Consider the following 25337-nt stretch of genomic DNA (forward strand, 5'->3'; position numbering starts at 1 on the left):
CCTGTGAGGGGTCAGGAATAAAAGTGCAACATTTACCCTCAATTATCCCACATACCCCTCCTCGTTCTGCCAATAGCATATCTAATGCAACCCTATTTTGCATAACCATTGTACGCAGATGGACAACTGTGTCCAACATTTCTTCGTGTGCTGTAGCGGTGGCGTTGGCCACAGTTTCTAAGATTAACGCAATTTTGTCAATGCGGTAACTGTTCATGACCGTCCCAGCCCATGGGAAGAAGAAGCTAACGGCTTTCTCCCAATCAGCGCCGTGTAAAGTAGTGGTGTCGTCGTCGTGCCAATAGGTGCTTCGTTGTGTCCTTATGAGTGCGGTGGTATTATGCAAGTGCTGTCGCATTTCCATCTCTGGGAAAACTGATCCTAAATAGCAAATTCCTCCCCAATTATCAGGTAAATACGGGTAAGCTTTATTCCCGCATACAAACATGGTCCCGTGCGGGGCCACTAAATGGGTGGTCATGCAAGTGAGAAGACCTGGGATAGTGTTTGTCCCGTTTTCCCCTTTCCATGCCAACTGGAGGTGTGTGAGGTTATGCAAGGGCGAGCTTGTAACGTTCACTAGGAGCGTGTGTTTCCCTTTTCTCGGGTCCGCGGGAAGGGTATCTCTACACACGGATTTGCCTACCATTACTTGGCCCTTTCCTTCTAAGCAGAGGGCCCCCCATGCCGGCTTGACCCAAACCGGCGCCGGACGTTCCTCAAAGTGTCGGGACAGGATGGGAGGGGAGTACTGGAAAACTCGTTTACACGCGGTTTCATCAGAACCTTGGCTTGTCAGAGTTGTACTAATGCATTTGGTATCTAGTGGCTTCGAGCACAAATCATTGAGTGATAGGGGTAACACTACCATTGGTATGCCTGCTGTGCTGGTGCGGGGAAGGTGCATACACATCCAACACTGTGTCCTATTCTGTACTGTGGCCATATGCCGTGCGACCTTCCAGTATGTGTTCTCCTCTGGCTTCCTTCTTACTTCCTGGGCAAGAGGGGGTTTAATGACGTAGGCGGCACAACTAGGCCGGAATTGGTGTTGGGTCTCTCCCCTCTTTTTGTTCCTTCTAATCAGCGTGCGCGGGGGCCATATTCCACATTCAAGTATTATCGTGGTGTGTGGGCCGACGAGGGCATGCGACAGTAGGAGAGTAGTATTGTCGATGCCCGTGCCCCATTGATATCCTGCGGCGGCGTGACTATTCACGGTCCCAGTAAACCTTCCATTTTCCACCTGTCTAACTTTAGTTAAGACTATGCGTGGGGTTGTCATGCGTGCCTGTGGTGTCCCATTGTGTACCACCATGGCTTCCATCCATCTTACAGATAACCACTTGAAATGTGTCTCCAACTCACAGCAATGTACTACTATCCCCTGTCCCCGGGGAGCCGTTATGTATTTGACGGAGTAAAGTTTAAATAACGTGTAGTTGTCGTGTCCTGGGTATTTGGGGAGATCCTCTCTCAGTGGGTTAAACTGCAGAAGCCTATCCTTGGCGGGGTTTGTTAGGCAGCTGCCCAGAATTCCCATCATCATGACCGTCATCGCCGCCCTTAGGAGACTGTGGTGCCCTAGACGGTGCATTGTCTTCAGCAGTGTGAGGTGTGGTGTCTGCAGCAATGTGAGGTGCGGTGTCTTGTGTGGCTTGTGGTGCGGGGAAGGACAACTTACAATGGGTGGCGTGGATCCACGAAGGTTTACCCTCGCAGAAGACTGCCGTCGGTGTGACCAGTAGCACCTGGAATGGTCCCTTCCACCGTGGCTCCAAAGCAGCCTTGCGGGTGAAGTGCTTCACGAGCACCCAGTCGCCGGCCTGAAAGTTGTGGATGGCGTGGCCTATTGGTTCAGGCAGCGCCTCTCGTACTCGAGCATGGATGCTGCGTGCCACATTCGACAAGCCTATGCAAAATCTCAAAAGCATGTCATCCATTACTGGCAAAGCAAGGGTGGACATGTCTGTTGGTGCTGAAACGGGCAAGCTCATAGGTCGTCCCATTAATATTTCGTGGGGGGAAAGGCCCGTAGTGCGACCCGGGGTGGAACGAATGCTCATCAATGCAAGCGGAAGAGCCTCTGGCCACCTCAAGCCTGTGTCTGCGCAAAGTTTCGCGAGTTTATTCTTTAAAGTCTTGTTCGTTCGTTCCACAAGTCCTGAGGACTGTGGGTGGTAGACGCAATGGAAGGATTGTTTAACGCCCAACGCCTTCAGGATGCCCTTAACCACCTGCGCCGTGAAATGGCCTCCTTGATCTGACGAAATTATCTGGGGAATGCCAAATCTGCACATAAAATCCCGCACGAGGCGCTTCACTACTGTCGGAGCATCGGATTTGACGCATGGGTATGCTTCGACCCATTTGGTGAACGTATCTACGATTACCAACACATAGCGAAACGACAAGCTTGGTTCCAATTCTGTAAAATCGAACTCAATAGTTGCGAACGGCCCACTTGGCGGGGGCCGTCCCCCATCATGTGCATGTCTCGGCGGCGCCCCTCTATTGTGTTGCTGGCAGACCACACACGATCGGCACACTTCGGATACAATCCGTGACAGTCCTGGCGCTGCCCAAGTGTAGTCTATCTGTCCCATCACCCCCCTCTGGCACACATGACCATTCTGATGAGCCATGCGTGCCAGCCAAGGCAGTAAAGCCTGGGGTGCTATAGGTTTTTCATCAAGGGTCCACATTTCCCCTGGCCCAGGGCGTATCGCTCCTCGTTTGAGCCAGACCTCGTGTTCGGCCGTCGGTGCAGCATTTTGCAAATTTATGATATCGTCCTTAGTTGGTGTGGCGGGTGGTCCCGCAGTCGGTATGTCAGCAATCTGTGCGGCTGTCTTCTGTGCTCGTGTCACCATCGGCATGTTGCGTTCTATCTGTTGGTTGGCGGCCTTTCCTGCCGCCTCGTCCGCCCTTGCGTTGCCCCGGGCAACGTCAGTGTCCGCCCTTTGGTGGCCACGACACTTAATTACCGCGATAGCGCGGGGAAGTAAAATGCTTCGGAGGAGCCCTTCTACCAGCGCGCCGTTCTTTATCACTGAACCGGCAGATGTGAGAAAACCTCTCATCTTCCAGATGGCTCCTTTATCGTGGACTACGCCGTGAGCGTAGGCCGAATCTGTGTAAATGTTGACGGCAAGGCCTTCCGCCAAGCTGCACGCTCTGGTCAAGGCGCACAGCTCCGCCTGCTGTGCGGAAAATGTAGGTGGAAGACGCCCGCTCTCTACCGTTTCGCTATCCGAGCACACGGCGTACCCGGACAACAGAGACCCGTCCCATGCGCGCCTAGCTGATCCATCGACATAATATATACAGTCGGGGTATTCTAAGGGATTGTCCTTTAAATCCGATCGCACCGTGGAGACTAGCTGCACAACGTCGGAGCACACATGAGGTTCGCCCTCCTCAGGAGTGGGCATCAGTGAGGCTGGGTTGAGCGTCGTGCAACGTTCGATCGTGATGTTGGCTGCAGTGATCAGTGCGGATTCGTATTGCATTAATCTAGTGTTAGACAAATGCTGTGTGCTTCGCTGTAACAACAGCGAAGTGACGCAATGCGGTACTCGTAGCGTTACTGGGTGTCCCATAACAATGTCCGCTGTTCTTTCTACTGCGTATCTGGCCGCTGCCACGGCTTGCAAGCACACCGGAAACCCTTGTTCGACCGGGTCTAACTTTTTACTAAAGTAGGCCACCGGCCGCTCCTTATCCCCATGGGTCTGTGTCAAAACTGACTGGGCGAAACCTCCCACGGCGTGAGTGTAAAGGGTAAATGGTTTCGCATAATCCGGGAGTCCTAATGACGGTGCCGTAACCAGCGCCTGTTTCAGCCCGTCAAAACATCGCCTCAATTCATCCGTCCATATCAATAGGTCCGGGGCATTTGATTTGGTCGCCTCGTACAGTGGTTTAGCCAGCAGCGCAAAATCAAGTATCCAAGTGCGGCAATATCCCGTCATACCTAGGAAGCGCAGCATTTGTCGTTGCCAGCGAGGGCGAGGCAGCTCCATGATAGCGGTCACCCGTCCAGCATCCAATTCTCGTTTTCCATGCGAAATGGCGTGTCCCAAGTAAGTTACAACCTGCCGCACAAACTGAAGTTTTGGTCTGCCTACTTTGTGGCCTTTGGCCGCCAAGGCCTTTAATAGGGCCAAAGAATCCATTTTGCACGCCTCCTTTGAAGGGGAGCAAATCAACAAATCGTCAACGTATTGCAGCAACACTGACCCTCCCTTCAATTCCACATCCGCCAGGTCGCGGTGCAGCGCCCGGGAAAACAGAGTGGGGCTATCTGAAAACCCCTGAGGTAGTACTGTCCAAGTATACTGGCGCCCCCTATGGGTGAAAGCGAACAAGTATTGTGACTCAGGCGCGATGGGCACAGAGAAAAACGCAGAACAAAGGTCGATGACCGTGAAGTATGTTGCGTCCGGTGGAATTGACATCATGAGGGTTTCTCCGTTTGGAACTAGTGGGTGTATGCCCTGTATCACCTTGTTCACCTCCCTTAAATCCTGTACAAACCTCCATTTGTCCTTTGACGGCTTTTTAACTGGCAAAATTGGTGTATTACATGGGCTGTTAGTTTCCACGATAATCTTCTGTTCCACTAGGGATTGAATCACTGGTGCTATGCCTACGTCGGCCTCAGGTCGTAGCTTATACTGTTTTACATTTGGCAAGCGCATCCCCGGCTGCACTGCTATCACTAGAGGTTCGGCGTCTCGCATCCGTCCAACCTCACCGTCGCTTTTGGGCCATAAATTGTCTGGCACCTCCGCTAGGAGGTAATCTGACTCACCCGGGTCCGTCAGCACTGCCCTCATGGCATAGGTGCCCTTAGGAGGCAACTCTGTTGCTTCGAACGTTCCATCCCTCCGTTGTGTCTTGAAGTCAATTGAGAACCCTTCGCCATTTTGGAGCCGTTTCAAAGTCCAACGGCCCTTCTTACTCCGATAACCTTGTAGGGGAACTTCACGTAACCTCCCTACCATCCAACCTACACTTTCCGGCGGCCACCCCTTGGCAGTAGTGAGGGTAACATGGGCGGCCGCTCCTTCGGGGTATCGGGTCAATGCACGCTGACTCGAGGTTAGGACTGCCTCGATTCCTATTCCCTCGCGGCCGATCCACATCCGTGACAAGTGTAGAGGCGTGCGCTCGCCCAGCTTTTCCTTAACCTTTTCTCGATAATTCTCGTCGTCGCCCGTTGCATCATAGTACGCAGTGCAATGGGGTGGACTATCCTTTAAGGGTTTTATCGAAATTTCGTGCAGTTGTAGCCAATCTCGCAGAACTGCGTTGTCCAAACACACATTATCTATGATATGCGTCCAGGTAGCCAGAGCCCCTTCATCCATGCGCCACCAATACACGGTGGGGCCGGGCCGAGACAATGCCGTCATTACCAAGTCGCGTTTAGATTCCGCGACGTCTACGAAAACTCCCTCCTCGGTACATGAGATCTGACAGCCCAAACGGCACAATAAATCCCGTCCCAGCAAATTCGTCGGGGCGGTAGTGGTCATCAAAAAAGCATGTTTAGCCTCCAGCGGGCCGCATGTTACTCGCACTTCCTCCGAAATAGGAAGCGCTTGGGGTAAACCCGAAACACCCAGTATTTGAACGTTCCTGGCCGTAGGGCGCAAAGAGGGCAATTGCCCCTTGTTAATTGTGCTGCGAGTCGCGCCCGTATCTACGAGAAATTCTAATTGTCTTCCCTCCACGTCCAACATCATGGTTGGTTCCTCTGCCGGTGTCATGGTCAAGAGAGGACACTCCTTGGGCGACTCGCCAGCGTCCCGTCAATAGGCCCCTCTATTGTATTGGGGCTGAAACCCCTTACGAGCCTTTGGGCAATCACGTATCCAGTGTCCCATCTGCTTGCAATAATGGCACGGTTCCTGCGGAACCGGTGGTGCGGAGGGCATAGGTCGTCCCTCTACAGCGCCCCTTCCGCCCTGCCGGCGTTCTGGCGGCCCCCAATGTGACTGGTTCACTGGTTGCCACTGCGGCGGACCCCGAGGCGGGGCCCAGTTCCCCCTTGGTCCGTTCTGCATCCCACTATTGGGGGGTGGTCCGGGGTTTTGGAGAAGGGGTCTTGGTGGATACCAATTTTGGGGAGGGGGCCCTTGCACAGTCCAAGTTTGAGGGTTTTGAGGAGGAGGGGGAAGAGGGGGTGGTATTGTCCATTGTTGTTTCACCTCGTTCATATTAATTAGTCCAAAATCTTCCTCAGTACAACCGTCGCAGTTCTCATTTTCGTTGTGGATCCACTCTCCGTTGGGGAATTGGCCCTTATAGAAAAGAGGATAACAACTCCTCCTATGTTCCTCTGGACCTCGAACAGGTCCCCACTTCTGGCACTGTTCGTGTATGTAGTTCTGACTCTGATCCCCCTTTTTATTCTGATTAAATTGAGCCCGTTTCTCTTGGACAAACATTTGCAATATTTCCTCCTTAATATCCTTCTTCTCCTCTAGGGAGGAGCCCGGGCATTGTTCCAGTTTGTCGCATAATTCGTTGGTTGTCATTCCCTTCCAGCCGAAGAGGACGGTCTGTACCTGTTTCTTTAACACCGGCCGAAGCCCCTCGATTAGATATTGATTTACCAATGGTTGGGGTAGCCCTCCCAGCTGCATCGGACCCAGTCCTCCCCAGCGCGCAATGGCCTTTTCCAACCTTTCTCGGTACTCTCCAATTGGTTCTCCTGCCTTTTGTTTTATGGCCCCGATCTTTCCCCAATCCGGACCTCCTGCTGGCAACAGCGCCTGCTCAATAGAATCTAGCAGCAGGACCTTTAGAGCATCCCATTGCGCTTGTGTTAACGGGGGGTTTGCACCAGCCCTTGGGTCTGCCACCGGCCAGTGTGCTCTTTGTCTAGCCCTTTCCCATACCTTGGGTGGGAGCACGGACACTCCCATATGGGTTATGTCTCGATAGTCGCACTCGCCATCCAAAACCCAATTCGACATGGTCGGCACTATCTGCCGTGGATCCTCAATAAGCAAATGTTGAATCCTTGCCCGCATTACAGTTAAAGAGGATTCTTTCCATGGTACTCTTTCCCAAACCCCATGACCTGCTGCGTCAACCCCGATAACTTGTACAGGGCACAATGTTTTCCTTTCCTCTATTTCCTGACATTCCGATGGGGTAGTTTGTGAGGTCCTTTTCCCCTTACAACCTACCAGTGAGGGGTATAACCCATCCGGTCCTATCGGTGGCGGGAACCCTGCGATGTCGGTCCCGTCATCTATTCCGTTAGCCCCGAGTTGTGCAAACGGCCTTCCCTGGCTCGGGTGGTTCTGGGGTATCTGGGGCGCGATGGTAGCGGGGTTATAGGGAGGTGGTAGCGGGGGCGCAGAAAGGATAGGTGGTGCCTGAAACCCCGGGACAGAGCTTAGGACTGGGGCTGGGGAGGGTAGATTGGTCACTGCCTCCCCTCTCGCGGGGTCTGGGTTTTCAACGAGCGGCATCAGTCGCGCGTTGGCCTGCCTCTCTATTTCCTTAAGCGCTTCATCCTGCTCTTTATTCGCCTGTTTCCTCAGACCCTTGAGTTTTGTTACCTCACCGGCCAAGCTGGCCTGTTTCGACTTTGCGTGTCGCTTCATCGCTTCTTCCTTCCACCAGCCAAAGACTTTCCAATAGTCAGGCGGAAAGTGTTTCGTGGCCTGTTCGAACTTTTCTAATGTCTCATACAATACGTCCAATTTTTCCAGCGCAAAAGACCCTCCTTCGGGCCACGGTTCTCCTAAATCCTTCGTCAATGCAACCCATGACTTCCCTGGTCTCACAGCAGCATAGCCATACCTCTTAAACATAAAAAATGCTGGGGTATGTCTAAGCGGTTCACCTGCCTTTACTGTCTTATTACCCATACTGTTACCCATCCTAGGAAAATTTAGTTTACCGACGTAGCCTTGTACTCGTGAGGATCGCCCGCCTCGCGTTTACAGCCGTCTACCTAACTCTGAGAGGCTCGCAGTCTTGTACTCGTGAGGTTCGCCCGCCTCGCGTGGTACGGCCACGCTACCTACTCTCCTGAGAGGCTCGCCCGCCTACACAGCCGTCTATCCTACCCTTACTGCACTTTCCTGGCGTCCTACGCCCGTATAATAGTTCTGATCTTACTTAAAATCCCAACGTCTCCCGGGTAGGCCTCGGATCGGGACGCCGCCCTTATCCTTACCCTTACAACCCAGAGATCTATTACCCCTTAACCTCAGGCGCCCAACGTGGGGCACTTCTCCTTACGTAACGTTACCCTAACGAGTCCATAAACAATCAGTTGCTCCAGGACCCAAGCGGTCCGTAATTAAATTTAGGTTCGTGGAACAGGTATGAGCAGGGAACGGAACGTACGGCGACCGAGCAAGAGAGAGTGGGTTACAATTTGGACTGACCCCCGGGCTAAAAAGGAAAAAACAAAAGAAAACCACAGCTCACCTGACCCGGATCAATTGCCAGCTGGTCTCTCACCACTCCCTTGCCTGGGACCGCGTCCCGGACTGCCCAGACTGATCCCACCGCTGCCACCAGTTGTCGGATTGGGACTTAGGACTTGGGACTCAGAAGAACTCAGAAGAAAGGAGCAACGGATATATTTATTGGAAATCGAGTACTCAAGCTTGAGGACAGCAAAGTTGCATTGAAACTCACAAGGAATGACCAACAGTACAACAAGATGCTCTGAAATAATTCAATTAACATTGCTTTATATAAAGGAAAGTCAGGGGTGGAGTTAGCTCACAAGACACAGAGACAGAATGGGCTCATTGGGTCCCCCACCATAGTCCCATCCTGTTGTTCAGTTAATTAAAGGAAGTTCATCCAAGGCCAGTCATGGGTTAGCTTCTGATAAGGAGATGGTCAGCATTATGTGACAACATGTTTACAACTTTCTGTATAGCAGCTGGCTTGGGAAAGTACAAAGGGGAGTGGACACTCGTAAAACTGTCAACTTGCAAGATAATGGCAAAATCAGGAAAAAGGCAAAGAGAGATAAGAGTTGCCTCCAAGGCCTGGAAAGGGGAACTAGAGATTGTGCCCACGCAGGCCAGAGCACACAGGCAGAGAACTCCTTATTAGGATATTACACATCCTCAATGCAGTAGAAAGAACTCAGTATCATAAAAGAGTACAGTAGCAAGTCAAAACAAAACATATAATTGGTTATACTTGGTAATTGGTAAAGCAGCAAGGATATACAAAGGGGGAGGGGCATTACAGCTCCCTACATATATATATATATATATATATATATATATATATATATATATATATATATATATTGTTGCGAATATGGCATTTGGCCTCCATATCCGCTTGTAAATATTCCCCTATTTCCCCAATACTCCCCAACTATCCCCAATCCCCCATTCCCTAGTCCCATTGCCTGTAAATAACACTCTGTAGAACCGACCTTCCCCTTTTTCCCCCATTAAATGTCGTGCCCAGGTCCACTGCATCTCACGTAGACAACTTTCGGACATCTTGCTAGTTATTCTTAGTCTATGTCAGTTAAGGACTCGTTTCCATTAATTCTGACTCTTCGTTGCACCAGAATGTGATTGTATGGCACCAGTAGTGAGTTTAGGACCTCCCCTTACCTCCTCCCATCTTCCCCATGAAACAACAACAACAACAACAATTACAACAACTACAACAACTACAACAACAGAGGAGATTGGGGGCGGCGCGGCGCGGGGAGTGTGCGTCCTCGCTCCGGCTGGTTAGCCGCCATTGGCCATGCGCTCCACGGGGTTACCACGAAGGGGCTGGCTGTCAGCCCCTCGTCAAGGGCGGAGCCGGTAACCCCCCCCCCCCACGCACCCAATGAGAAGCCATGGGCCGATTCCATCTGGGGCGGAGCTAACGAGCCGAGGGCGTGTCACTCCCCGCCGGATATACGCAGCCACTTGCCGGACGTGACGTGAGATGCGCCCCCAGCTTGAAGAAGAGCCAGTCACCACCTCCGAGCGCTGAGTGAGACCTACTGCATCTCTGGACCGGACCGGGTCGATTCTGTCCTTGAGCCAAGAGTGCACCTTGAGCCATCGACTACCCGCTTTCCTTGCCATCAATCCCCGTGTGAGTCAGTTTTGTCCCGTTTATCTGTCGTCTGTCGGGGCTAATATAAGAGTGTGTCTAAGTGCCTGCCTTTCTATGCTGTCCCTCTTGTCGTTGTAATCTGACCTTCCGCCCTAATATAACCTCCTCCGGAGGTCTTGAGAACTGAACCCTTGGTGTCGTGTCATTTTAATCCAGCCGTTGTGTCTTTTCCTTCATTGATCTAGCGTAGCGCGACTCGGCCAAGGTTCGAGTATAATCGGGTAACTTGTGCGGACACGGCGGCCATTCCGCTTGGCCCACCATAACATCAAAGTCGTGTCTGTAACAATTGGTGTCAGGAGTGTCGGATTCGGACCTGGGACTAAATTCATTTAGCCCAAATTTTGGAACACCAATTGTACCACTAGGGTAACAATTGGTGTTGGGGAGGTAGAATTCGATCCGGAGCGCGTTTCCCGCGCTCGAAATTATAACGGCGAAATTTGAATTTGTTTTACGAAAATAAAAACCCGAATTTTGAAAGTCGCGCTATGGCGGATCAAGACAGCTGGGGTCCGGTAGGGGAGAGTGAGGCAGGGTCGGTCCAGGACCAAATTGAGGGACGTGAGGAGAGCGAAGCAGCGAGGGTAGCAGACGCGCAAAATGGCGCCTCGCTGGTCACCGCGCCCGCGACCGTGGCAGCGCCCCTGGTGGATCCGAACCTTTTTATGTTGCAAATGAGGGCCCTTATGGAACGAATGGGAGACCAAATTGTGGGAATGAGGGCTCAGGGTGAGCGATTAGAGGGCCAAATGGGGGTAATGGGGAACCGGATGGATGCTCAGGGTGAGCGATTAGAGGGCCAAATGGGGGTAATGAGGGACGAAGCGAGGGGTACCGGTGAGGGGTTAGACAATAATTTTAAGGGATTAGACAAGAAATTTGGGAAATTAGACAATAGATTAGGGGAAATACAGGAGGGGTTAACGGGGGTAGAAAACAGAATGGCCGCTCAAGAGAATCAAATGGAAGGGATGCAAAAAGGGTTAGAGGGGTTAGAAAACACCATGGAAGGCAAATTGAGGGACATGAGGGACCAAGCGGAAAGGGAAGTTAAACAAATGGGGCAGCAGATAGAGGGGGTCAGAATGGGGGTAGAAACCAAACTGGATGCTCACAGGGAGGAAATGGAGCAGATGAGGGTGGCATCTGGGCAGGAGATGCAAGTGATGGGAGAGGAGATCAGAAGAGGTGTGAGTGAGGAGGTCGGAGGAGTGCGCGAGGAGGTGAGGCACTGTAAGGAGCACATGGAGAAGGAGGTGAGAAAGGGGACTGTAAAATTGCAAGGTGGCATAGAGGACCTGACGCAGGAGGTGGAACAGCTGACGGAGGGACAAAAAGGACTAACGGAGCAGGTTCAAAGGAACACTGCGGTATTAGGAGGGTTAAAGGCGACACAGAAAGAACTAAAAGATGACTTGGTAGCGACGAAGAGGGAATGTCAGATGGTACATGAGGGACTGACAACGAGGCTGGACGAGGTGATAGAGGTAATGGAGACGAAGGACCGGCAGGTGAGGACGCACATGGAAACGGTCAAGGTAGCCTTGGAGGACGAGCTTGAGGAGACGTACCGGGGAATAAAAGAGGTGAAGCAGAAATTAGAAGAAGTGGAAGAAGGGGTGAGCGAAATTAAGAAGCGACGGAGAGAGGATAAGAAAGAGATAAAAGAGGAGATAAAAGAATTGGTCCGAAGTCTGTGTTTGGATCGTGATGATGTGCTCATTAACCGGATGAGGGATTCGCAGGTGATGGAGGAGAAGCGAAGAGGAAGAGGACCCGGTGTAAGTGGTGACCAATATGGTCGTGCGTATGATGCGCCAGGGGATTTAAGAAGCTTGGGGGTCGAGATGGACCCGGGTGTTCGTGAGAGGCCGTTGGTGAAGTGTGCGACAGGTCTGGTGTGCGAAAAAAGAGGTGTGCGAGAAAGTCCGACTCTGGGGTGTGTGAGGAAAAAGTGCGTGCCAAGGAGTGAGGGTGCTGGCGAGAGTGAGTCGGTCGTAGCGCGTGTGCGAGGGAGCACATGGAAGCGCGGTGTGGTGAGTGTTACAGAGGGTGTGATGGGAGAGTGTGCGCAAGAGTGTGCGCGAGAAAGGTGTGTGACGGACGGGTGCATGAGGAAAGAGTGTGCTGTCGAGAGTAAGGGTGAGTGCGCTGTCAAGAATGGAGGTGAGAGTAGTGAGAGTGACAAGGAGAGTGAGTTGGTTGTGACAGGTGAGCGAGGATGTACACCTGGGATGGTGGGATGCACACCTGGAATGGTAGAGCGTGAGTGGGAATGCACGCTGGAATTGGTAGTGAGGCACGTGGTTGGGTGTGCGAATGAGAGCACACCTGTGATTGTCACAGAGGAGGTGACCGAGGAGGGGGCGCGAAGCGGTGTGTTGGTGAGGTGTGCTACCAACGAATGTGTGCCAAAGTGTTCGGTGGTCAGGTGTGTGACCAAGGCTGTGAGTGGAATGAGGGTACCTGGGTGTGTAAGGAAAGGTACGAGGAGCATGGGCACGGCTGGATGTGTGAGCAAGGAACGGGCTGCGGGGTGTAAGCATGCAGGTGAAGCATCGACGTTACACGGGTTAGAGGTTAGGTCGACTTTTAGCCGAATCGGGCCCTCGGTGCGTGCTGGGCCTCGCTTTGAACGGCCGCGTCCGTGCTCCACTAGGCGGAGCGGGCAGCCCGATAGAAAGGGTCGTCATGGCGACCACTTGTTGTTGAGGCATTCCGGCAGGTCGAGATCGGGACATTGGATGGCTCCACGCCGAGATGGTGCGTGGGATCTTGGCCCGGGTAAGCCCCCGTCCCTGCACCGAGTGCAGGACGTATCCAGCCGCTGGCACCAAACAACCTGCATTCATGGCTTGGCTTTACGAAGCCGGGCTTTGGACAGGAATTGGCGCACTGAGAGGCATTAGTGAGTAGACGGGTGATGAGGTTAGTGTTTTGGACCCAAAATTAGAGAAAAACAAAATTTGGTGATTGGCAAAGGATTGGCAGTAGTGATTGGCAGATGATGGGTAGTGATTGGCAAATTTTTGATTTGTGGAAATTTGATGTGCAAAATTGGTAGTGAGCGATGGGCCCGGTGGGTAAGGGTGGCATCCCTGCCACCCTTCCCATGTGGGGGCAAAGGAGCAATAGCTTATGGGGTTGATGGCAGTGAAAACTAGCCCGGGTGGGTTAGGTTATATTGATAGGGCCCTAGAAGATGACATTAGGTAACGATAAGGTTAGTTAGTGACTGATACCTGTAGTGGGGACGCAGGTAGATTAGTGTGGATGATAATGACGAGGGAGCGCAATAGTTTAAAGGGACGACTGGGAAGCGCAAGTTTCAGAAGGGAGTAGTTAGATGAGATGATGCTGTGTAAGAACTGGACAGGTGTGTGGAGCAGTGTATGAGTAGTGAGTGTGTGGATCAGCGCGAATGCGCTTGGGGAGAGAAGGGTGCAGGTGGCACCAGGTGTGAGAGCACAGGTGTGCAAGTACAGGTGTGTGGAGAGAGTTGGAGTAAGTGGTACGGAGTGGTGTGCATGGTGCGAAGGTGTGGATGGGGGAAGAGTGGACCCCTTTCACGAGTACCCGGGGCGGGTAGTGTAAGTGTTAGGTAGAGGGTATAGGTAAATTGTGGTTGGATATTGGCATTTGTGGTGCGGTTGCAGAATGGTGTTGTGGATGGGTGCATTAGTGTTGTGGAAATGGCTGGGCGTGTAGCCTGTTAGTGTGTGTAGTTGGTTGGGCACTCCACCACTGTGAGGATGTCGGCCAGGTGAGGCCGCAGGTGGGCTCTGGGAGCCGGTAGTTGTGAGTGGGTGCCTGAGGATCCCGGGTGTGGATCGGGCAGCCCAGTGCCAGAGAGGGCACCGAGTGGGGAGAGCGCCAGAGGGCCTTCCCCAGGTAGTTAGGTTAGGGTAAGGAGCAGGTAAGCTCGGAGGCAACTGCAGTGGTGGAGGTGTGCAGGTGGGTAGACCCGCTGGGAGAGGTACACGCCACAGCCCAGAAATTGTGCGAGGGCACCGGGAGATGAATCGGGGGAGTGAGACCCCAAATTGAAAAGCACCACAGTTTGGTCAATGGGAATTGGTTTTTAGAACCCATAGTGTAAGAGGGCCAATGGTTTGGCAGGAGAAAGACCCCGGGTAATGTAAAGTTGTTAAAGTCATTTAGGAAATAGTTAGGATTGATGAACCTGTCGCACCATACGCAGCCACTTACCTGTGATGATGATGACTCCACACCTGTGTTTTCTTTGTTTGTGTTGCAGAAATGAGAATTGCTGTGAGGATTTGTGAGACGCATCACGACGTGGATGAGACATTGGGGTGATTCCATCTCTCCCTCCTTAGGAGGGACTGATGATGAATTGGTGATAGCAAATTATGATGTTGAGTTGGAGATGGCAAATTTTGATGAGAGTTGAAAATGGCAAATTTGATTGGTTAGGAGGGAGAGAAGACGAATTTGGTTTATGGGAGGAACGGGGAAGACAGTAGGGATGTTTGTTGATTTGTAAAGTAGATGTTTATGGGTAGTGTTGTGTTTTGTGGATACAGTAAGGGGTAAGGGAGGGGCCATGTAGGTTACCTGGTGGGGGGGGGGGGCGTACGGTAGGAACGTACCTGTCTCACCTGGTTCCCATGTGCCCCCAGTGTGCATTACCTTACATTGCGTGCACTTTTGCGCCCTTACCACCTTACTCACTTGTCTCTTCTTTTGTCTCCCACCTCCGAGGATCTGGCTTTGGGGTAGAGAGAGAGGAGAGAGAGGTGCTGGCTACGCAGTTGTGGGCCTGCACTTTCGCTGCTTGCTGCCTGGATCGATACACCATATGGACCGCAATGTTTGTGGCCACCCACAATGGAACGCAGTTCTTTTGCGGCCAAGCACCACCCGTGGATGGACCTATGGGTCAACGTGGCACCTATGCCATACAGGTGAACCACTTTTAGTTGACACGACTGAAGGCCACAATACAGAAATGGATGCGGTTGGCGCCTTTCTTTATTTTTGAAAGAAGCCAGAAGGCCAAGTGCACCACATGAAGAGCAAGAGACACCTGCAGGGTTAGGGGTTGTTGAATTTATTTTATTGTTATTCATTGAACAATGGTGACTGCACCGATTGGTGCTGGGGTGGTGCTTTTGGTGCTTGGATGGGGTGCTCTGCACATTATTAAAGGCCGTAAGGCCACAGAGCACTCGTGGGTTGGTGTATCGATGCTGGCATGCGTGCTCTCTCTATGCATAACATCTGCATGTGTTCCTCCAAAAACAGGTCCTGGATCGTAGTGTAAATATCAGCGTAGTCTTGTAAATAATGCTCCCTACCGGCTGTATGTTTAGTTTGCGATTTTCTTTCCGGATTCGGTTATCCTGTGGGTGTGTTTCTGTGAGGAGAAGGGTGCAACGTCGCAGGGGGACATATTTACTCATTTGTGAATATCTGTAAAACTGTCGCACTCAGGGTAGAGTTAATAGTAGAGGGAACTACATCTGCGTGCCACACTAAAGTAGGTAAAAATTTATCGGGTCGGGACGCCCCGAGGGTAGAGAAGGGTGCAATGTTGCGAATATGGCATTTGGCCTCCATATCCGCTTGTAAATATTCCCCTATTTCCCCAATACTCCCCAACTATCCCCAATCCCCCATTCCCTAGTCCCATTGCCTGTAAATAACACTCTGTAGAACCGACCTTCCCCTTTTTCCCCCATTAAATGTCGTGCCCAGGTCCACCGCATCTCACGTAGACAACTTTCGGACATCTTGCTAGTTATTCTTAGTCTATGTCAGTTAAGGACTCGTTTCCATTAATTCTGACTCTTCGTTGCACCAGAATGTGATTGTATGGCACCAGTAGTGAGTTTAGGACCTCCCCTTACCTCCTCCCATCTTCCCCATGAAACAACAACAACAACAACAATTACAACAACAACTACAACAACTACAACAACAGAGGAGATTGGGGGCGGCGCGGCGCGGGGAGTGTGCGTCCTCGCTCTGGCTGGTTAGCCGCCATTGGCCATGCGCTCCACGGGGTTACCACGAAGGGGCTGGCTGTCAGCCCCTCGTCAAGGGCGGAGCCGGTAACCCCCCCCCCCCCCCCACGCACCCAATGAGAAGCAACGGGCCGATTCCATCTGGGGCGGAGCTAACGAGCCGAGGGCGTGTCACTCCCCGCCGGATATACGCAGCCACTTGCCGGACGTGACGTGAGATGCGCCCCCAGCTTGAAGAAGAGCCAGTCACCACCTCCGAGCGCTGAGGGAGACCTACTGCATCTCTGGACCGGACCGGGTCGATTCTGTCCTCGAGCCAAGAGTGCACCTTGAGCCATCGACTACCCGCTTTCCTTGCCATCAATCCCCGTGTGAGTCAGTTTTGTCCCGTTTATCTGTCGTCTGTCGGGGCTAATATAAGAGTGTGTCTAAGTGCCTGCCTTTCTATGCTGTCCCTCTTGTCGTTGTAATCTGACCTTCCGCCCTAATATAACCTCCTCCGGAGGTCTTGAGAACTGAACCCTTGGTGTCGTGTCATTTTAATCCAGCCGTTGTGTCTTTTCCTTCATTGATCTAGCGTAGCGCGACTCGGCCAAGGTTCGAGTATAATCGGGTAACTTGTGCGGACACGGCGGCCATTCCGCTTGGCCCACCATAACATCAAAGTCGTGTCTGTAACAATATATATATATATATATATATATATATATATATATATATATATATATATATATATATACACACACACACACATATATATACACTACCGGTCAAAAGTTTTAGAACACCTCAATTTTTCCAGTTTTTATTGAAATTTACACAGTTTAATTTGTACCATTTACCTGAAATGGTACAAAGGTAAGCAGTAAACTGCTCGAGGTTAAAAAAAAAGTTTAGGTTAGCAAAAATGGAAAATAATCTAAATTGCACAGTTATATTGTAAAAAAAAAAAAGGCCTTCTTCAGGGAACAAGTAATGGGTTAACAACTTACAGCTGTTCTGCAGCAATATAGGTAAATTAAGCCTTGAAAGTTGATGCAAACAATTCCTACAGGTGTCCCAACCTCTGCTGAATACTTGATTACAAACCCACTGTCTGTATAAAAGCAGTATTGGAACAGACTGTTATTACATCATCTGAAGCATTATTTGGACAATATTGCACTGCAGGAAGTAGTATATTGGAAACTGGAGGAAACTCTGACAGGAAGAGGTCTAGCAGACCCAAAGCCACAACAGAATCAGAAGACAAGTTTCTGAGAGTCAACAGCTTGCGTGATAGGCGGCTCACAGGACAACAGCTTCAAGCACAGCTTTGCACTGGTCGAAGTAAGCAAGTCTCAGTTTCAACTGTGAAGAGAAGACTGAGCTGCAGGTTTGACAGGTCGAGTGGCAGTAAGAAAGCCATTGCTAAGATGGCAAAATAAGAAAAAGAGGCTTGCCTGGGCCATGAAGCACCGACAGTGGACTACTGAAGACTGGAAGAAGGTCTTATGGACCGATGAATCAAAATTTGAAATCTTTGGTTCATCACACAGTGTTTTTGTACGCCATCGAGTAGGCGAAAGGATGGTTCCTCAGTGTGTGACACCAACTGTCAAACATGGAGGAGGAAGCGTGATGGTCTGGGGCTCTTTTGCTGGATCCAGAGTCGGCGACTTGCACAGAGTGACTGGCACCCTGAACCAAAAGGGCTACCACAGCATTTTGCAGCGCCATGCAATACCCTCTGGTGTATGCCTAGTTGGTCAGGGGTTCATCCTACAGCAAGATAATGACCCTAAACACACCTCCAGGCTATGTCAAAACAACCTTTGAGGAAAAGAACAAGACGGTAGGCTTCAAATCATGGAATGGCCAGCACAGTCTCCAGACTTCAACCCCATCGAGCTGGTTTGGGATGAACTGGACAGAAGGGTGAAATCAAAGCAACCTACAAGTGCAACAAATTTGTGGGAACTTCTGCAACAGTGTTGGGAAGAACTTCCTGAACAATATTTGATTTCCATTGTAGAAAGAATGCCACGAGTGTGTTCAGCGGTTATATCTGCAAAAGGTGGCTACTTTGCTGAGTCAAAAATTAAAAATTTAAATTAAATCTTGTTAAACAAAATGATTCTATGATATCTTTTTTATCTCCAATTGTTTATTTGTGTTTCCATGTTCCATACATGTTTTCCATATTTTATGTTTAATTCCAGAGTACATTGAGACATTAAACTGCGTAAATTTCAACAAAAACTGGAAAAATTGAGGTGTTCTAAAACCTTTGACCGGTAAGTGTATATATACTACTCAAAAGAAGTTAAGGGTCAAAAATATTTGTGCATATAAATATAAGCTAACGAGCTAAAATGGTGACGACTAATGACAAAATAATTCTTTGATGGCTCACGAACAGAAAACGCAAAACAAAAACTTTAGATTAGAAACTAGTTTATTACCCTGATGAAAAAAAGTCATGCACCCCCCAAAATGATGTTCGCACAAGTCGCAGAAGCTTCAGTAACTGGTGCAGCCACCGTTAGCATTCACACATTCTTGACAACGTTGGCGCATGCTGTTCATCAGGCGTTGGAAATAATGTTGAGCGATCGCTCGCCATTCTGCGACTAATCGCTGAGCCAGTTGCCGGAGGTTGAGGGCAGGGACGTGATGTGATCGAACTCGCCACCCTAGTTCATCCCACGCATGCTCAATGGGTGACAAGTCGGGTGAATATGCAGGCCAATCCATGTGCTGAACGTTCTGCTGCTGCAGGAAGTCGGTCACCACCCTGGCACGATGAGGTCTTGCGTTGTCGTCCTGGAACCAAGCTCCTGGTCCAATCGGTTGCAGAAGTGGAATTACCAGAGGTTGAACAATCTCGTTGAGATAACGCTGACCAGTCAAATTTCCGTTGACGACGTACAGAGGGGTTCTGTGGTTCATGGATATCCCCGCCCACACGGCCACACCATCACACTTCCTCCTCCAAATGGTAGACGTTGAGCAACGTTGAGATCGGCAAATCTCTCTCCTTGATGACGAAAAACACGAGCCCGGCCATCATTGAACTGGAGCGAGAAGCGTGACTCATCTGTGAACATTGTCTCTGCCGACTGACCACAGTCCACCGGATATGACGTCTGCACCAATCTCGTCAAGCCCTTCTGTGACGGTCAAGTAGCGGTGGTCGGACTGCAGGACGCCAGCATCGCAAACCTCGGTCGCGTAGACGATTCCTAATGGTCTTGTCAGACACGTTGGTGGCTCTGGCAGCTCTGAGTTGATCCCGAAGATGCCGTGTGGTCACAAAGCGCTGTCGCAACGCCGTTATCATCAGGAAGTGGTCTTGTCGTGCTGTTGTTGATCGGGGTCTTCCGGAACGGGGGCGATTCTGAACAGCATTAGTTGTCCTGAACCTCTGCCAGAGTCTGCCGACAACGCCTTGGCTTACATTTAGACGCTGAGCCACAGTTCTCTGAGTTTGGTCATCTTGTAGCCAGCCAATGGCCCTTGCTCTGTCTTGGATGCTGAGTTGTCGTCGAACGATCATCAAATTTCAAGTGATGATGAATGGAAAATCCTCAGCCATTTTATTGCTAAAATTGGCATGCATGGAATGACACTCATGCTAAACACGTGCAAATGGTGCATGAGGTGTCACAATGGGTGTTTCGAGGCAGTTTGTCAGTTTAGTCTGACTACGTTCATGCTTCAAATTCATGAAAAGGAAATCTGGGTTAACTTTAAAAGTTTCTAAAGATAAGTGCAATGATTGCATGTCCCATAATAACGTGATGTCTATAGTCCAAATGACAACCCAAAGGGGGATATTCTAACCCTATCTGGCTTAAAAAGACATACTTAAAAGAATGATCAAAAAATTTCCTTTGACCCTTAAATTCTTTTGAGTAGTATATATATATATATATATATATATATATATATATATATATATATATATATATATATATATATATATACATATACACACATATATATATATATATATATATATATATATATATATATATATATATATATATATACACATATATACATACATATACATATACATATACATATATATATATATATATATATATATATATATATATATATATATATATATATATACATATATATATTGTTACATATTTATGGGAATGTATGTGAATTACTATTCAGGTCTTTGCTTATCAATGTGTAGTCGATTAAGGGTTGTTGTGGTTGGAGGGTCAGGAGCCCTTCTGGAAAAAGAGACCGGAAACGGAAGAAGAAAGACACGAGGTCGAGAGAAGCGACGAGGATTCTTCTTCCTCGCCCCGCTCCGACGAGAGGTGGGATCGATATTGAGCCGTGTGGAAAAGCGGCGTTCCCAAGCCCGTCTGGCGAGAGGAGTTACCGGGACGGGTACCTACCCGGTGTACAAGTCAAGCTGCCGTGGGGCCGTGCACCGACCCAGCGTCTGGCACCGTTCGCGGCACCGTCTACAAAGACGCGTACGGGTCGCACGTTGGGGCCTAACACGCGTTGCAAGCGGCGTGTGGCTTTTGCCTGCTTTACAGTACCCGCTTCGCGTGGCCAGGAGGGGGCTGCAGCCGTGGTTCCCGGTACGATACATGCCCGGTGGAAAAACGTCCACCCGGGGTTCGTTCAACCGCCCGAGTGCGGCGAAGCCGACCATCATCTTGGTCAGGAGGGGCCCAGAGACATTGTGAGGGACAGAGACCAAAGGGGGTCGTGAGTACAAAAGGGGACACACGTATGTAAGATGGCCATCTTAATCATCTAGGGGATTGATTGTTGAGTGTGAATTGTGGATGGTGGATTGCTCGGGGAATATATCCTTGATTGTATCATTGAAATTGTATGGTATCATTACCATTGAAATATATCATTGAAAATCAGTTTTCTCTTGGGTGGAATTCATAGGGATTGCGTTGCGAAAGCGCATATATAATACCACTTTCTGGCGAAGTTCCTCTCACGGTCCGGGGGTCACCGAGACCAGGTAGTCACCGAGGGGACCACGTAACAATATATATATATATACATATATACACATACTAGCTTGGCTCGGCTCGCTGCGCTCGCCTCACCAAGCATCGTTACTGAGGAACGGCCTTATTTTAGCTGAGGCTAATGACTGCACGTTGCTGTGTTGTCATGATTTACACCAATCATAATACAAACAATTACTTTGCACAAATGTATTTGTTGTTTGTGATATTACATTTTTATAGGCAATTTAGGTTGAAGATTTAGGTTGAATGTTTTTTTTTCAAGAAAGAACCCCTCAGCACATACATAGGGGAGGGGTAGGTGCAGACTGGAAGTTTGGGACGATTACACCTCACCACCACGTAATTCAAAACACCTCACCACCAAGTAATTGAAAACACCTCAGCACCAAGTAATTTAAAACACCTCACAGCCATAAAACACGCAAAAAAACACCTCACCACCACGTCATTTAAAAACACCTCACCACCAAGTAATTGAAAACACCTCACCACCAAGTATTTTAAAACACCCCACCACCACGTAATTTAAAACACCTCACAGCCATAAAACACGTAAAAAAACACCTCACCACCACGTCATTTAAAAACACCTCACCACCACGTCATTTAAAAACACCTCACCACCAAGTAATTCAAAACACCTCACAGCCATAAAACACGCAAAAAAACACCTCACCACCACGTCATTTAAAAACACCTCACCACCAAGTAATTGAAAACACCTCACCACCAAGTAATTTAAAACACCTCACCACCACGTAATTTAAAACACCTCACAGCCATAAAACACGTAATAAAAACACCTCACAGCCATAAAACACGTAAAAAAACACCTCACCACCACGTCATTTAAAAACACCTCACCACCACGTCATTTAAAAACACCTCACCACCAAGTAATTCAAAACACCTCACCACCACGTAATTCAAAACACCTCACCACCACGTAATTATAAATACCTCACCACCACGTAATTATAAATACCTCACCACCACGTAAATCAAAACACCTCACCACCATGTGATTTAAAAACACCTCACCACCATGTGATTTAAAAACACCTCACCACCACATAATTCAAAATACCTCACCACCACGTGATTCAAAACCACCACAACGTTATTAAAAACACTTCACAACCACGGAAACAAAAGTTTGAGGGAGTCGTTAAGTGAGAACACAGACACTGCCCAGATGTGTAGATATGTAGATAAATGACTACCCGAGTTGCCGTTTTGTCATGGTTTAAACCAATCATAATTCAAACAATTATTTTGCACAAATGTATTTGTAATATACGTGATATTACCTTTTATAAACAATTGAAGTTGAAAAAAAAAAATTCCCCAAAAATTCCAAAAAAACAAAAAACAATTGGATTTAAAAAAAAAAATGATACCCTTAGGACATACCGACAGGAGAGATATGTGCATACCAGGAATTTGGTACGATTTCACAAAACTTTGAGAAAGTAGTTCAGTGACAACACAACACAACACAAGACAACACAACACAGGACAACACAGGACAGACGCTGCACAGATATATATATATATATATATATATATATATATATATATATATATATATATATATATATATATATATATATATATATATATATAGATGTATACATATACCTAATTGGGCCTTCCTTCGACGGACCAACTGCCTGGCTCCCATGATCACCAGACATAACCCCCCTTGAATTTTTTCTGCATGGGTTTGTCAAAGATGTTGTCTATCTACAACACCAAGGTGGCAAACCTTATAGGATCTTTGTTCTCGGATCACAGCTGCATGCGCACTGGTGGACGCAAACATGCAGAGCCTAACATGGCAAGAACTCATATACCGCTTTGATGTCCTGCTCATGACAAAGGGAGCTCACATTGATGTGTATTGATGGTGTGTTTCTGTGTCATACAAACTAAAGGGTATCATTGTATAATTTGTGGTTCTAAATATACAAACAACCAAAGTTGTCCAGGTCTTTTTGGAACACCCTGTATGAGTCGTTCCCTTGTAAGGATATTTTTATCGAAGAGGAGGCCATTAGGCACATCAAAGCCTGTGCTATTATTAGCACATCACCAAGCAAGCAAGGTGAATAGTCGGTGAATAGCAAGGTGAATAGTCGGTGCTATGAACTTTAACATAGTTCATAGCAAACATCTGGCTGTTTGTGCGTGCTCTATCCTTTTTAAACCTCAAGCAAGGAAGCAGCACGCACCATTTTAAAACATGAAGAAAGAGACACAAAATGTCATAGCCCCCGTGGTTTTAGTAATTTTGCTGTATGGAGTTAAAGGCCGTCAGTCGGCGTCTTTGGTCGGATTACAAAACAAAATCTTCTGCATATGCAAACTCTCATGTATTGTCTTTTTGCCATGTATGAACAAAATCACAGGACAACACAGGACGACGTTTGGTACATCTCCAAGATATGGTTGCGGATGGATGGACGGACAAGACCCAATCCACAAGCCCTCGTTTTGGACTAAGTCCAACGTGAGCTCATAAAATATTTGGTAAGACTCGGCGTACTCTAACGATTACGAGACCAAATCTGGTTGAACGTGCTCCATTCAAATCAAAGTTATAAATCCATATAGTTCATAGCTTTAATTTGTTCGCAAAAATTCATCAAACTTAACGAATGAGTCATCTAATAGTGGTGGTATCATTGCAGAATGGGATGTGGGTAGATCCCAGGAGGGAGGTTTTCATCCGAAGGTATACCTATACCTGTTCACGTGCTCTGTTCCGTCTGAGACAATATGGCTCGAACAAAAGACACGTGAGGAGTAATTACGTTTTGAGGTGATGCAAGGAACCTGCAGTCGGTACTAACATCGGATACACGAGTAACACAATGGCGTCGGGAAATAAAATATACTTCCTCTTCTCCAATGTTCTGATCAACCATATTACTATAATTCACGAAATGTCCGTCCATCTGTCTGTCCGTCCGTCTGTCTGGCCGGCCGTTCCCAGGTACCGTAAAATGGGGTGAATATGGACAGCAAGGTGAATATGGACAGCAAGGTGAATAGGGACAGCAAGGTGAATAGGGACAGCAAGGTGAATAGGGACAGCAAGGTGAATAGGGACAGCAAGGTGAATAGGGACAGCAAGGTGAATAGGGACAGCAAGGTGAATAGGGACAGCAAGGTGATTAGGGACACAAACTGAAAAAAAGTTCGGAAACTTTTTTCGCTGAAAATTTATAACCATACTGATTTGTTGATATTTGGGTTGAAAGTGTTCTCTTGTTTTTTTAAAAAGCAACTTATAGTCCCTATTAACCCCATATATGGGTTAAATAGGATTTTTATGGCTGTCCCTATTCACCCCGTTTTACAGGTGAATAGGGACAGTCACTAATACAAAAATAATAATAATCAAGAAATAGGGACAGTTTGGAGAAACTTTTTATCCCATATTTTTTTTCATTGGCACCGTGGTTTATATTATGGGTGCATATTATGTGCATCCATCTGAGCTATCAATTTAGCAATAAGTTGGAAACTCAGGATTGTTTCTTGATTATTATTTTTTTGTATTAGTGACTGTCCCTATTCAGCCGTAAAACGGGGTGAATAGGGACAGCCATAAAAATCCTCTTTATTCCTATTTAACCCATATATGGGGTTAATAGGGACTATAAGTTGCTTTTTAAAAAAACAAGAGAACACTTTCAACCCAAATATCAACAAATCAGTATGGTTATCAATTTTCAGCGAAAAAAGTTTCCGAACTTTTTTTCAGTTTGTGTCCCTATTCACCTTGCTGTCCCTATTCACCCAATTTTACCGTACCGCAAAAACGGCTGAACCGATCGCAACGATATTTTGGGTGGGTAATCCTGGGACCCCCTGGAGTAAAATAGGCTGTATTGTTTTTCCAATTTCAGCTTTGGTCTCCAGCATTTTTAGATTTGGACTCCCGCATAACGTTATTGTCCCGGGTACCACAAAAACGGCTGAACCGATCGCAACGATATTTTGGGTGGGTAATCCTGGGACCCCCTGGAGTAAAATAGGCTATATATATTTTTTTCCAATTTCAGCTTTGGTCTCCAGCATTTTTAGGTTTGGACTCCCGCATAACGTTATTGTCCCGGGTACCGCAAAAACGGCTGAACCGATCGCAACGATATTTTGGGTGGGTAATCCTGGGACCCCCTGGAGTAAAATAGGC

The sequence above is a fragment of the Myxine glutinosa genome, chromosome 3 (assembly GCF_964187855.1).
Source record: "Myxine glutinosa chromosome 3, kmMyxGlut1.1, whole genome shotgun sequence".
Classification (NCBI taxonomy): domain Eukaryota; kingdom Metazoa; phylum Chordata; class Myxini; order Myxiniformes; family Myxinidae; genus Myxine; species Myxine glutinosa.